Source organism: Symphodus melops, assembly GCF_947650265.1.
Source record: "Symphodus melops genome assembly, chromosome: 7".
In the NCBI taxonomy this organism is placed as follows: Eukaryota; Metazoa; Chordata; class Actinopteri; order Labriformes; family Labridae; genus Symphodus; species Symphodus melops.
In genome coordinates, this window is record NC_136697.1 from 6,939,392 (window position 1) to 6,953,969 (window position 14,578).

General features: G+C 39.9%; 2 long non-coding RNA genes across 2 annotated transcripts in view; both read left to right on the forward strand.

Moving 5' to 3' along the window:
* LOC306826490 overlaps positions 1 to 14,578 on the forward strand; it is a 207,053-nt gene that overhangs the window by 130,478 nt on the left and 61,997 nt on the right. The window lies entirely within an intron of this gene.
* The window catches only part of LOC306826496, a 42,502-nt gene continuing 36,440 nt past the window's right edge, over positions 8,517 to 14,578 (forward strand). The window contains exon 1 of the long non-coding RNA XR_013779441.1: positions 8,517 to 8,724. This is a non-coding gene — a long non-coding RNA (uncharacterized lncRNA). The remainder of the gene's footprint in view (positions 8,725 to 14,578) is intronic.

A 14,578-nucleotide genomic window follows, 5' to 3' on the forward strand; every position in this document is an offset into this window, starting at 1 on the left:
ACACACACACACACACTGTCTCTGACACTCACACACACACACACACACACACACACACACACACACACACACACACACACAGAGTCTCTGACACACACACGAACACACACCTGCTGCTAAATACTACATCAGCACATTGGAGCATTTAAAAACATATTTGAACCCGTCTTTTTCACACAAACACTGACAACTAAAGGAAACACTCTTGTTGTCTGCAGCAGACGAGCTCTGTGGGCTTCCTCTCTGCTGCAGCTTCCTCCTCACCGTTATCTGAGGTTTTTCACATTAATAACACATCGACAGTTACGACCTTTGAATGTGGTTTAATAACTGTTCCAGGAACTTTAGTTAGTGCTGAAAACTGTCTCAGGTTTGATCTGTGCTCTTTATCTGTTTATATAATGAACTCAGAGCTGAGACTCTGATAATGTGAAACATCTCTAATAAGCTCTTTTCACAATAAGATCACATTTAATATTCATTAGAGTGGGCTCTTTGTGTAATAACGACAAGAAGAAGAAGAAGAATGACGTTAAACACAACAAATCTGAATAATGACACATCACAAAAATAATACAAACTTTAAAATGTTTAGCTGATAAATACTGAAACCTTGTGTAAGTCAGGAGTATCTACTGGTGAACACGGGTCTTCATTTTCATTTCTTTACTCCGACTGAACATGAGGACCTTCTTTAAAATAAAACGGAGCCTTTAATTTAGAAGAAAACACTCTGAATGTTTGTGTTTAAAAAGTTGAACATTTACTAGAAACACAACTGGGATATTGTTTGAGATTATGAAGGCACTAATGTCACCCATAAGAAAAACAAACGATGCTGCTGTTCACCTTGGATCAGGCCGGCAGTCACTGACCTCTATAATCACATTTAAAATCTAAAGACATATTCAGAGTTTGATTTCTGGTGAACTTACTTTATAATCTGAAGAACTCTGAGTTTGTCTTTGTAAATGTTCTCTTTTCTGTTTTTGCTTTAGAAAGGCTCTGATACGCCGTTGTACTTTTCTGCTGTCATGTGTGAAGCTCTTTGTTCTCCTCCTATGAAAAGTGCTACATGAATAGAGTCATTATTTTATTTGCATCAGACATTTTTACATCACTTTGCATTAGAAGCATTCATCTCACATCTAAATGTAAAATGAACCATCGCTGACACTTTGTGACGCCCAATGAAACAGATTGACATGCGATGAAAAGCAGAAGTTCGGAGTCAAACCCGGGCCGCCCGCCTCGGGTGAAATAACCCTTTATATGGTTCATAACCACTGGGCTACACAGCACCATGCACTGAAAACTAATAATGTATAAAGTCGGGCTCAGAAGGTAAAGGGAAAGCTTTGTTCAGGATTCATTTGAAATCAAAACATTGTGTTGTTAATTAAAGAAATGACACAACAATGTTTATTATCTGCAGACTTCTTTATTCTTTCAGCTCCTCAGTCAAACATACATTTTTATTTTTACACTCAATTTACTTTTATTACAGGCTCACATCAACTATCTAATATATAACATCACTAAATAACTACATGAGATCTTTAGTAACTTCTGCTTCAATTTGTAATTCTGTTGATTTTCTTTAAAATATTTTCCTTTAAATTAGCAGAAAGAAGCAGTCTATGTAAAGTCCCTACCAAAACAACATGTTTAATCATCCAATGGAGCTGCTGAGAAATGTTTTGTGTTCACATGTAAAGAAGAGTATCATCAGCGTAGAGCTTTACATCAACACTGACACCACTGTTTAAAAGGGTCAACAGTGAACCTGCTGACAAATCCGCACACTGACTTTTGACAAGTTTACTTTTCTTTGAGAGCTTTTTGTTCCTGGTTAATGTGGGTGCTTGTATTCATATCTTCCTGTACATTTTATTCTCTGCAGTGTGAAACTTTAATGAGAGCTTGTTACGAGAGACTGAGTCATTCAGAATGGATTACAGCCGCTAATAGCTCTAAACACTGTGCATCATTTACTAAAGTATTAAACCAAAACAATCACTTTTACTGTATATAATATAGGACTTGTTTTACACTGCTGCAAAATGTTGTTGATCATGATTGCATATATATATATATATATATATATATATATATATATATATGTATATGTATATATACATATTCATGATTGATGTTTTTTAATTCATCTAAGCGATAAATGAGATACCTTTCAGAGATGATGGTGGGATATCAAATAGAGTATAACTAAAGCCTGGTTCACACGGCAGGAGAATTACGCCGATAATCTTAAGGACGCCCCGATCATCATAAAATAATCTTATAAGATCATCCTGCCGTGTGTGGTGTGTTCAGACTGCTCTCGTCTGGTCGGAAGAATGTCGGGACAGCTCCGATCTCAAATCGGGGATATTCATCATGTTGGATTGTTTTGGCCCGATCTCTCATCATGTGTGGTGTCTCCCGAGGAGAAAATGAGCACAAGCCTGTTGAATGCGACGCATAGCCAATCAGAAAGCGAGGTGACATAGTAGCGAAAACAACAACTACTCACCTCCATATCAACATGTTGCAAGAACAGTTCATGCTCCCGTTGTCTCCGCTCCTTTGACCGACGCCTCTTTTTAAAACGTGTTTTTCACATAAAAACAGCACAAACGATCCCTGTTACATCCTCTTCATCCGTTTGTTGACTCTGGAATCACGTTTGATCTCGAGAGGTTTTGCGAGATTTCCCGTCTGATCGAGGGACGTTCGCGAGTGAAATCGGTTGGTGTGTGGTGTGTTGATGTTGCCGTGTGGCCGCACACCACACACTGTACGACTAAAGCTGTAAAACCTCTGATTATTTATCGCCATGTGTGTGGTCTCTAAAGTTTGGGAAATCGGCCGACAATTTTAAAATGATGTGTGAACCAGCCTTTAGTCATCCAGCATGTGTGCAGTTTGTGGACAGACTCTTGTTCCTGAGGACGGTCAGCAGGAAAAGTCCACAGCAGTACACCAGACTCTTCACTGTCAGCACTGTGTAGAGCAGCAAGAGCAGCTTCACCTTGTATGGAGACGGGACAGAGGGATCCACTGGAGGAGATGGTGGAGCTGCTGGTGGAGGTGGTGATGATGGTGGAGCTGCTGGTGGAGGTGGTGATGATGGTGGATCTGTTGGTGCAGGTGGTGATGATGGTGGAGCTGCTGGTGGAGGTGGTGATGATGGTGGATCTGTTGGTGCAGGTGGTGATGATGGTGGAGCTGCTGGTGGACGTGAAAAAAAACCCAGAATAATCTTTCAATCATCTTTTAACAGAAGCACTAAATGCACAACGTCACCAAGCCTTCATTACCTGTATCTATCCAAGTCTCCACTGTTCCCAACTTGTGCTGCACGTAGCAGATGTACTCATAGCTGATCTTGATCTTAGAGATCGGTAAGATGGAGGCAGCACATCCAGACTCTCCCAGCTTCAGCTGCTGTCTGTCAGCAGAGGGCAGCTCCTCTAAACGTCCGCTCTTCGTTCGTCGTCTCCAGGAGAATCTGACCACAGGAGGAAACATGGCTGAGGCCACACACAGCAGGGAGCTCTTCTCCTCCAGCCGGCCTCTGGATGCTGCCGGGTACACGCTCAGCACGGGCTTCACCACCTGCTCGTCTATGAAAGAGGAACAAGTAACACACACACACACACACACACACACACACACACACACACACACAGTCAGCAGCATTCAGTGTGATCCTAAAACTACATGAACTCTGCTCTCTGAAACACTCGTTACTACAGTTCCAAGTTCAGTTGAAGTGAAAACACAAACACATGAATAATATCAAATTAAAGATGGTGAATGAAGATACATGAATCTGTTGATTATAATACCAGATCAGTTAGATTTGTTTAAGAAGAAAAGAAAACATTGAAGTGAGTACAAATTAAATCCATGAAAATAAAAACAAAGTAGGATTATATCAGCAATAGAATAATATCATTTTATACTTTGTTATATTCTGTATTTATACATTAGATTATGTTTTATCATGCAGTTTATCATTTCATTGAAATATATTTTCATACATTAAAACAACTCTTATATTGATCTGGGTTTAAATATAAATGTAAATTACATATTAACAAAAATCTTTTATCATTTTCAATAAATTAAAAACTAAATATATATATATATATATATATATATATATATATATATATATATATATATATATATATATATATAAACCATGTTGTTTACTCTAATTACTACAGATGAACAAAATCCTCACCACAATTATTTCAGTGTGTTTGTTTTTTATGAAATATTCAATGTTGTGTTTAGAAATGTAAAATAAGGTCAAAGTTGATTTATAAACTAAAGTCAAAGGTTTCATAAATCCACGAGGAGACATTAAAATGGACGAATGATAACATGTGATAATAGACAACATGTAGTTGAAATGATTGTCTCTGTTTTTCATGCTGTATTATAGAATAATATTAATGAGCAGGATGAGCATCAAGAACATCTTCAAGTTTGAGTCCAACAATCATCGCTTTGACTATTTGATGCTTTTTAAAGCGTTTCATTCAGACAAAGTCTTTTTCTTCTACGTCGGTCAAGATCAGAAACTCTTTGGAGTCGCCTCGTCAGCTGCACTTCTTGTCCTGAAACCTTGTTAGTTATTTTTAATGAACCTCTTATTGAGCCTCAAACTCTTTAAATTTTACAGTTAATTTCCAGAGATTATAAATAAAAAAGACAGATTGTCAATAATGTTGTTTCATTTAAAGAAGAGTTCTGGATGTCTGTAACATTATTAACATCATATTTATATCTATTAGTTTTATACTGCAGAAAACAGAATCACTTTATGTGTTGAGATTTGAACATCTACTTAGAGGTAACATCTTTTTATGTCTCAATAGCTGCACGCCTTGAAAACAATCTCCTCTTATTATAAAAACTTTAATATTTCACGTCTCAAGCAGCAACAAGTCATTAAAGTCACATTTCAGACGACTGAAGGAAATCAAAGTTTATTCTTACCTGAAACAAAGAGTCTCGTTCCAGAGCCAAAGATTGGGAACCAAGTATCCTCCCCCACAGTGAAAAGATGTGATACAAAAACCTGTCTGCTGCTGAACAACACAAATCATGAACCAGGATCAAACTTCAAACACATTTCTACCTCAGCGTCTCTTCCTTGTTTCTTCTTCTCTGAATGTTTCTCCTTTAACAGTGATGTCTGTTGTTTCTTTTCTTACAATGTTTGAACTGAAGGATGGATGAATGGACTGGTTTGAAGAGTCGGACAGACCTTCTTGGTCCCCTGAGGAGGAAATCAATGACTTCACTTTGTTGTAACTCCACCAGTGGATCAAGCACTGGGGATGATCTGAGCTCTCTTTTTCCACTCTTTGCTAGTTTGCTCATTTATGATCTCATGATAGAAAGCTGTTCTCACTTCACTTTGCCATCGAGCCCCCCGATATTACTACAGACTGTCCAGTGTCCATGACCCACGTAGTACTAAATGTAGTTATGTGATCCAGCAGGCAAGAGCGAGTCATGCAGTGTCACTGGATCAGAGCATTGACTGTTTATTAAGAGCAGCAGATCAAACGAGGATGACTCAGCAGTTTATTAAAGTTTGTCTCCACAGAGTTTAGGAAACATACCTGTAAGTACGAGTGTGTATGCTGGTGTTTGTTGAGTTACTTTAAGTAAAATAGATGTTTGATACATTAAAATAATCAGGATGTTAATTCTGTTAGCCAGTTATTGAAATGTTCCTGTATGTGTTAGCATCGAGCTATTCACACCACATTCAGACACTGATGGTAGAGGCTGCTATGTAAAGTATCCATCAGTATTAATAATTCATTCATACACAATGACATGGTGCAAATGAAAAAGCTGTATTTTTTCCCCACTATATGCGTCCACTGTGCCTCCATGTGTCGTCCAGAAGGTGGAGGGTTCAATCCCCAGCTCCTGCAGCAACATGTCCGATGTGTCCTTTGGCAAAACATTTAACCTTTAGTTGCTCCTGCTGCTTCACTGGCAACTTATGAGTGAGATTAGTTACTTCTGATAGTCTCTCTACATAGAAACCTCTACCATCAGCGTGTGAATGTGGAGGTGTGACATGCTGTGTAAAAGCTCAAGTCTATTTACTTACCACAAAAACACATCATCCTTCTTGGTACATTACATTTCTGTGGGGCAAACTTAAAGACAGTGTGTCAGTCCGTCAGAGGAGTGGTTGTGTAGAAGTTGTCCGAGAAGAAAAGTTGATCAGCACAGACTCCATGTCTGGGATCACTGAGGGGATGAATTGAGACAGAGAGCAATAAACACACAAGTCCATGCTAGAAGCTCTTGAACGACTTCTCTATGTTTAAGTTTTATTTGTATAAGTTTCTATCCATCCATCCATCTATCTTTTTTTTTGTTTCCTGCTTCCTGAGAGTGTAGACGTGTTTTTCTTGGCTCTCCGCTCCCTTTTTTTTTTTCTCTTTTTGCTTTTTTCTCCCACAGGATTCACCAACTCCACCCGCTCGAGAGGATTCACCAACTCCACCCGCTCGAGAGGATTCACCAACTCCACCTGCCCAAACTCCACCCAGTTCATCATCTTCACCGTGTATCCCCTCCCCCTCCTCCCCCATGTTGGAGTTTACTGAACAAATGAACAAACTTGTCACTGGTACCAGACTCACTCCCCTCCGACCTGGGTTCCTAACCCCCCTAGTTCCCCTACAACAACCCGGCCCCCCTCCACTACCTCCGCTCAGACGAGCCCCACCTGTACCCCTTCCAAAGCTAGATCTGAACCTACACCAGTCTCCCAATAAGAGCCCAAAAGAGTGTGTGTACTGATGTGTTCTGGGTCCAGGTTTTAAGACAAATGCTAAGCCTGACATCTCCAGGGAAAAGCCAGGGCCCTTTGTCCCGGAAGTTTTTAACATACCAGTTATCTCAAATAGCTGGTGGCATGGCGCAAAGTACATCAGTAGATTAAAACGTACGGTCACTCTATCTAATTTGATTCCATTTGTGCGTCAGCCACAGTGTGAATCTAGCAAAGTTCATAGCATGTTACTTTTTGCTCTACTAAAAGTTAGATCTCTATCAGGCAAGTCACTTTTAATTAAGGATCTCATCGAAGAGAATTTGGATTTTATGTTTTTAACTGAAACTTGGTTGAATGAGAGCAGCAGTGCAGCAGCACTTATTGAAACAGCTCCTCCAAACTTTAATTTTATCAGTGCAGTTAGAGAGTCGAGGAGAGGAGGTGGAGTAGCTGCTCTGTACAATAACAAGTACCAATGCACCAAACAGTTGTCATATGGGAAATTCGGCTCTTTTGAACACATTGCACTCCAGCTGAGCTCACCCTGTTGTGCAATATTAGTCACTATCTACAGGCCACCAAAGTATAATGCAAACTTCTTTTATGACCTCAACAAACTATTGTCTGCTGTGTGTATTGATTATGACTGTGTTATTATAGTGGGTGATTTCAACATTCATTTAGACAATCCAAGAGATAACAGTGGGAAAGAACTTATAAACATCTTGGAAAACTTCGATCTTTCCCAGCATGTAACAAATCCAACACATAACAAGGGACACACTCTGGACTTGGTCATTTCAAGAGGTCTAATGGTTTCTGATGTTGTAGTGAATGATGTTGCCATCTCTGATCACTATTGTGTTTCCTTTAAAGCCTCCATCTTGGCTGACTGCAGAGAAGGCAAAACAGAGCTGATCAGAAAACGTTGATGACAACATGTGCACACTCTTCACTGAGGCATTCACTAACACACCAGCTCTACACTCAGCCCCTGTCAAATACCATGTAGATAAGTTCAGCGCTAAAGTTCTAAAAATTATTGATGTCGTTGCCCGAGTCAAGGCCAAAGCTGTCTGTGTAAAAAGAAAGCCCCATTGGAGGAATGGGACACTTGTTATAACAAAGAAAAAAGATTGTAGACAAGCTGAGCGCAGGTGGAGAAAAAGTAAACTCCAGGTTCATTATGACATCTTTAACTCATTCCCCGCCATTGATGGAATTTTCCGTCATTTGGATCCAACCGTTACCCGCCATTGATGGAAATTTCCGTCAATTGGTGTTTTCAGTGTAATATGATAGGGGGCGCTCTGACGGATGTTGTGAAAAAGTTACAGGACTGTGGGGTCAAAAAACAACAAACAAGACCACCCGCAGGAAAGTAGAGAGAAAAAAAACAACAACATTTTCTTCGTCCTTATTTTCCAGCGGGCGGTGTTCTATCAGTCTGTATGTGAGTTTGACGCGTGTCAATAAGTCAACATTAGCCGTATAGATATGAGATAAAAGCTCTTGAACAGTACAAACATGCCGGCGCCAGCAAGGAGATATTCGGCTGCGGAAGCTACAGAGTTAATTATCGATACAGACTCTGATAATTCATTTTTTGACCTCCGTGAAACTGATCTGGATGAAGGCAGCAGCAGCGTCAGTGAATGGAGGGATTCAGGACGTGTCAGAGGTAAGATATGATCACGTTATTTTTTGATTCACCTTGATAGCATATGCATCTGATAATTCATGAGATAACGTGACGTCGAAATAACATATCCCTCAGTTTTGTACATAAGCTATGTACCAAACGAATGTTTGACGGACTTTTTATTGTAATTTCCAGACACAGAGTCCAGGTCTCCAAGATCCAGGTCTCCAAGGTCCAGACATACACGTAGGTGCAAGAGGTGAGTCATGATAACATATTTTATTTAGTTTGATAGTATGTTACTTGGATTGTATGATTATTAGATACTACAAGACAAGAGCATCTGCTAATTTGTGAGAGAAGATAAAAAAAAGAAATAATTTAGCTTTCATTTTGTACACAAACTATTTACCAAATGAATATTTGTTTGACATTTTACTGTCATTTTACACACAGAGTCCAGGGATTCAAGGCCCAGGTGTATGATATGAAGAGTCTTTCTAATTATTTACAGGTCAAACACAGCAAAGAGGCAGAGGTTGGACCTGTGGATCTTATGGGTGTGGTGGAGGTCAAGTACCTGGTGACCAAGCAAGAGGGTCTTTAAACCAGCCAGGTGCAGGTCCTGGTCCAGGTAATCTGATGTGGAAAGAAATGAACTGGCAGCTCACTGAGAATCCTGGACCTCTAAATGATGCTGCTGCTCTTGATCATATCATTCGTAAGCCTGACCTTGAAATGTACTGGTCTACAGATGACATTTTGGTCACCCCCTACTTCAACAAGGTCACGTCCCGCAACCGGTTTGAAATCATATGGAGATTTCTACACTCCAATGATTATGAATCAAGGCCAGCAAATAGCACTGACAGGTTGTACAAAGTCCGCCCTGTCTTATATTACCTTATATCTAAATTCAGTCAAACGTATCAACCTAACACCAACATTTGCATTGATGAGGGTATGCTTCTGTGGCGTGGACGGCGAGCGTTCAGGGTATACAATCCCCAAAAACCTGTCAAATATGGGTTCAAATCCTACATCCTTTGTGATTCTGACACAGGTGTTACAACATGAAACCCTGTTGTGGAGAAGGCACTTCCCTGGGAGACACAATTGTCTCAATTCTTGATCAGGTTTTTGTTCACCTAATGTTTTATTATTGAAAATAATAATGATATTTAAGTGTTTGTAAAAACAAAGTATTTCTGAGTGTATAAGAGAAGAAAAATGTATAATATAGTTTGTAAATGTTGTAGTGCTACACTATTCAAAGAAAATTTATAATTTTATGTAATCATTTTTATTTATTTTAGTTATTTATTTTAAAATATAACTGTAGTTGTGAAATGAAAGTAAAAAGAATCCAAATGTAAACTCAAAATCACTTTTTTTTCTTGAAAATAAGTGTGTTTTACAAAAGTGCTGTTTTCTCAGCTTTTTGTCCGGAATGTTGTTTTTTTGTGAAAATGGCCGATATTCAAGTGCTGATAAAAAAAGATTGAATGAAGTTTGAATAAAATAGTTTTTTGTATATGAAAGCAGAGGCTCTGATCTTTATTTTGATGTATTCAATATTTACATATTCAAAGAACAAAATATTCTGTGAGTCTTGAAAGATTGGTGAAAATGGTGAAAAAGGCTGGCGCTGGCTGGTAAACATTCTAGAATTCTCTGGCGGGGAAAGAGTTAAAGAGGCGCTCCGCTTATATAACTTAGAACTCAAAAGGGCCAGACAGTCCTTCTTCTCTGAGATAATCAACAAGCACAGCAACAATGCTCGGACTTTGTTTACTGTCGTGGACAGGCTGACCAACCCCTCATGCAATGATTTTGCATCGCACTTCACCCAAAAGATTGAACAGATTGGACAGACAGTCAGTGAGTCTACTACAGGCAGCCTGACTGTAACTCCTGTACCTCCCACCTGAAAACAATTTAGCTAACCTGGCATATTTTCACCTTCTAGATCCAGTAGCATTAACAGACATAGTTCAACACCTCAGGTCCACTATATGCCGTCTTGACATTCTGCCCACAAGCTTTTTAGAAAATGTTTTTACCTGTGTTGCACCAGATGTATTGCAGATAGTTAACAGCTCTCTTCAGACAGGCACTTTTCCTAAGTCGCTAAAGACAGCAGTGATTAAACCCCTCCTAAAATGGAGCTCAGCGTAAGTTCAGACAGGAAGACTGGTGTTATTCTTTCATTCATTCATTCATTCACCTCTTCATTAATTCTTAAACCACACCCCCTACTACCACTTGTATCTCTCTCTGGCAAGCAGGTGATCATGGGCGTGTATCATCCTGGAATTAACCAACCAGACTCTGCCACGAACTTTCTCTACCAATCAATGGCTTGCTGTCAATAGTTTAAAAACTCTCTCTCTTCCAGTCATCCTGTAGCTGCAGGCATACGCCGCAATACGCTATTCGCGCTAAATTTGCGGGCAGCGAGAGACACTGCCTAAATCAGATTCAACTCAAAAGGAGAAAGTCATCTCCACTCGAATGACCTCAGCCCCACGGGCAATGAAAGGACACGCAGGAGCAGGAAGCAACCTGATCATCCAAAATCTGTGAAGTTCGGTAATTACCTCAAAGCTGCATCATGTCTCTCACAGTCGCTTAAATTTCATTTCTCAGTGACAGAGTTCTCACTCAAAATACAGCCTGCTTCAAAAATAATGTTCATGCTGCATTTAATCCACGCAGCTGCTGGCCTCCGCTGGCCTCCGCTGCTCGGTGTCACAGGCAGAGAAAAACATCATCATGTTTTACAGCGGTCTCAGGCACATCCTTGTTAACTTTTATTTCGTAAGGAAGCGGGCATCATGGCTGGCACGACTAAGCTTGTTTATGTCACAATAACTTGAGAAAACACATAATTACAGTGTCGGGCTAATCCTTAAACCGTGGTTAACTAATCAAAACTGTTTATATGCGTTAATCGGTTCATTCACGACCCGGCTCCTTACGCAATTCACGTGTGTGACAGCGCAGGTGATCAACCTGCATACTCGGGAATGCCCGGTTACAACGAGCTGCAGCCACAGCGCATATTCCTTTTTCTCATCAGCTGAGAAGGACTAGTTTCTTTTAATGTTAATGTCTCACACAGAGTCACGTCATTCAGTCACTCGGCCCAATAAGTCATGTATGAAATTCTGCTAGATCGGCTGATCAATCTGCTCATCAGTTAATTGCTCAGCTTCACGTGCGTCGGGGCTCGTGGCATCAATCGCAAATGCATTCCTCTCTCGTTTTAAACGATTTTCAATTATTTAAATAAACGGTCGTAGTAGTAAACTAATGGCATCTTAGCAGTAGGAATAATCATATATGTTACACAATAAGCGCAATTCTCGTGAACCAAATTTCATGCTCTATTCCTTTAACCATTTAAACTCAGATCTGCCAGAAAAGCTCTTTAGAAGTCCCCTTTAATCACTGCACAACGGGATTTGTCCTCAGATGTTAGACTTTTCGTTTACTCAGGGTGTTATTAATTTATTTATAGCACGGATGCCAGTCATTCAAGAATATGTTTCCAGCATGAACAGGCTAGTAGTCCATTTTATTTTTATTTACTTATGCCTGGGTATATTCAACATATTGCTGTGTCTTTTCAACGTTCATCAGATTTAGTCATACTAGGGCGGCATAAATACTTGTGAGGATTTGCATTATGACGTCTGGAATTAATTCATATTTAATCAATTATGAGTAATTTGTTTGATCTAACAAGCCATACTTGGCATGATCATTTACCTCGTTCGTCACCCAAATTAAATCTGATTTCAAGTTACGGATCATGTATTCGAATACATGTTGCTAAAGGAGGGTCAAACTTGACGCAGCTTGACTAGTTCATGCAAACACTATCAATTAGAATGGACTTGAATGGGATATGCTGAAATACTTCAAAACGTAAATGCAGATAAAATGTAAATGCTGACAAAGAAGTCTCTACAGACTTTCAAGTGCTTCGTTCAGAGGAAGGATGGTCACTCTAATCCACTAGATGTCGCCATCGGGCATTAGCATGAATCCAAAACAACTCAAACTGCATCATCACATTAACAGGCTAGCGGTTGCGCCCGAGTAGGCTTATAGCCCCACTTTGCATAATTCTATACATTACCATAATCTTAAATGTTACAAGACATTCAAATTTAATGGCGAGCGTAGTGTTTTTCTGTCTATAAATCTGCAGTTTAACAACTTCATGCACAAAGGGACTAGCGGCTGGCCCTCGTAAACCAAATGTAGATCCTGTAATTACAGCTCAGTCATCGTCAGAGATAGCGGGACTCAGGCGTTGCTCTCTTGGAGGACAGCAAGACTAAGAGAGACAAGTACACAGGATATACTCGATCTCTGCTATATGCACTCTAAAAATGTTCTAATTCAGTCTTTAAACCAGGTAATGGCCAGACATCGCGGTAATTCAAAAATAGTTGTGTTATAATTGAATGTCATTTCACTCCGGCAGTTGTCCGGCTGGCAGATAAACCTGTGAGAGCTCTCTCTAATTCAGCAATGAGTCCGCACAGAGTAGTTTACTACTGCTAAAGTATAAGTGATTTAGCATGCGTGTTGAACCTAATTTAGGTGGTGATGATGATCATAGATTAAAGCACACATCGAGTTCTCACTATATTGTCAGTCAATGAGGTGTGGCTAACCAGCCATATAGGATTCTGCTCATGGCTCCCAGCTCTGGCTTCTCCACCCATACCAACCAGCAGCTCAATCGACCTGCATCACAATTATAAGCGTTGCAAGTACGAACAGTAGGTGTTCGTCCAGTTAAGGCACACTATTTGGCGCGTGGTCGGAAGCAACTTCCGCAGACCGATGAACTCATGCAAGAATATGTAATCCCGAAGTAAATCAGAAATCACTAACTTACTATTTAAGCAAAAGGTACTTTAGCCCCTTCATACTAGTCATGGTAATTTGACCTCATTCAGCGGGTCGCATTACAATCGCGTCTCTCTAACATCAATTCCAGCGGGCTGTGTCTACTCATAAAGTCAATGCTAAACCTTCATCTTATTTCAGTGCATCCCTCTAGGTTTTGGGGGGAACTACACTCTGCATCGGCATGATTGTCTACAGGCCATTTACATTTAGGTTAATCAGAACACAAATCGGATGACTCGGTGGGTCTGCACATTATGAAAATTCTGTCTCAGTCAAATCTGTCTCAGTTTCAGCATGGACTGCAGATTTGTAAACTGTTATTAATCCAAGTAAACGCTTGTTGATGAACTCGTCTGTTTTGTCATAAATCAGGTTACAACTATTCAGTTGTACAATGCATCCTAATCATTCAGTCGCAACAGCAACAAGAACTCAGTCATCATGGCAGCAGGACGGTCATTCATTGCTATAAGTCATGTCCAATACAATCCTAATCATCCATCATAAAACTGAAATTCCATATCTTGGTCTTCAATTTGTTTAGACCTTCCTGGACCTGCAAACTTCGTCAGCAGTTACATGTGTACCAAGGATGCTGCTAATAATGCTAACATGGTTTGCTTTTTGCAGCATCTCAACCTTGTCATCACAGGTTCCTGAGCATCAAGATTCGACTCCTATTTTGTGCATCTTGTATTTCTTTATTCTACATTAACGATTACAAATGTTTCATAATCACTTCTTCATGACTTTAACATTCTACAGCTATTTTTCCACGCATGTTGCCATGGTAGCACCTAAAAGAATTTCTGAGTATGCCGCCTCGCTCATGAAGCTCTGGTTAGCTTGCTTGCGCTGGCTGATTGAATCACATTGCACCAAGGTCATCTAAACTTATTTCATACCGGCAACGTGTTACATCAATCACAAGCCATAAATAAATTAAGTTCATGGCTATTCAGCTAATTCCATTTGAATAGTCGGCTCCACATCAGCAGTCAATCCAGGTGTTCTTTTCTCCTCGACAACTCGGATGATGATCTTCCCCTGACTTCCAGTCCTATATTTGTCCAGATATCTGGCGGTTCGGTAAGCCAAAGATGACTAAAGCGCTATCAAATGGTAAGAAAACATATAACTGGTGGTGGTGTATTTCATGATGTTTTATAAGGTTAAGTCTA